Source organism: Suricata suricatta, chromosome 8, assembly GCF_006229205.1.
Source record: "Suricata suricatta isolate VVHF042 chromosome 8, meerkat_22Aug2017_6uvM2_HiC, whole genome shotgun sequence".
NCBI classification, from domain to species: domain Eukaryota; kingdom Metazoa; phylum Chordata; class Mammalia; order Carnivora; family Herpestidae; genus Suricata; species Suricata suricatta.
The window spans coordinates 127,735,116-127,736,680 of NC_043707.1; positions in this window are offsets into that span (position 1 = coordinate 127,735,116).

Sequence of the window (1,565 nt, forward strand, 5' to 3'; positions counted from 1 at the left end):
TTTCTCATCTCACTGGACAGCCCCTGCTCACGTTTGGAACCTCTTTTCAAAGGCCTGGCGGAAGTTTTCCAGCTTTTGCTAGAGCAACAAATTCTTTGTGGCTGCGGAAAGCATTTGCAGGAATGAAGGACCTGCCTGCAATTTCTCAGGCTGCAGGAACACCGGAGATTCAAAGAGAAATCAGAGCTGAGTTATTTAATCCGCCTGGAGTTGTTCTTATGCACTTTATATTCTTGTCTGAATATCTTGAAATCACCTTCTTAAAAGGGAGGAGTATTTCCTGGGTCAGTAGAGAAGTCTCGGAAGAATTCAGAAAACTCTGGAACCTAGAGTCCCATGCTTGCATTTGCTTAAAAAAAAATTTATTGAGAGCCTGCTCCCTCCCAGGTATTTAATCTTATTCAATAAGGAAGTTCAATGAGGAAGGAAAACTACTAGATACTGAGCACCCGGTAGGGTTGAATTGTGTCCCCTCTCCGGAAATGAAAATACGTTGGAGCCCTAAACCCCACTATCTCAGAACGTGACCTTCTTTGGAAATAGGGTTTTTACAGAATGAGGTCATTAGGGCGGGGCCTAGTCCAATGTGACTGGCGTCCTTAAAGAAAGAGGAAGTGTGGACACGGATACAGATGTGCATAAAAGGAAGACAAGGCAAGACACAGGAAAAATGCCATGTGGAGAATAAGGCAGCAGGAGGTGATGTTTCTATAAGCCAAAGAATGCCAAAGACACTGTCAAACCACCACAAGTGGGGAGAAAGGATTGGAACGGATTCTTCCCCACAACTCTCAACAGGAACTGACTTTACCAACACCAGGCTCTTGGACTTCTAGCCTCCAGAAAAGTGAGGGACAGCTTCTATTGTTTAAGTCATTCTGTTGGTGGCACCTTGTTATGACAGCCATGGGAAACCAGACTGCACCTGCCCTGGGCCTGTGCTGGCACCTGCCCTTCAGCCGGGGCTACTGCAAGTTCAGCCAATAACTTGCTAGAGTCTTGCAGCACGGAACTAGCAACGTCAGTTCAGGTCAAGTCTGATCGACTCCTAAGACTAGATCCCACCTCTCCCATTTTTGGATAGAAAATGGAGGCTCAGAGAAGCCCAGTGATTTCCCCGCCAAAACTACCTGGTATTTTAGGGATGGAGTTAGAACCCAGTTCCTAAATGTCCTTAAACTTTGCAACAACCATATGAGAATTACTGAACTATTATCTCCGTTTCACAGGCCAAAGACTTAAAGCCCGGGGTGTCAGTGCCTACATCTTGTAGGTGCTTTTCTGTACATATCTCATAATTCACAAATCATTTAAGTCCAATATAACAATGCTATGAAGTGTAAGCAGTTTGAGGACAAAGACTCAGTCTGAAACTGGTTCCAGGGCTTATCCTACACTGAGAGGTGTGCCCCAGGGTTCCAGAGATCCCCCAGCATTATATAGAGCTTTGTGGGTTACCCTGCAGACAGTCTGTCTGCTACTTACTGGCTGTAGCAATGAGTTCCTTATTTCAAACTCTCTGAGCCTCAATTCCCGCATCTATAAAAAGAGGAACAATCACAGAC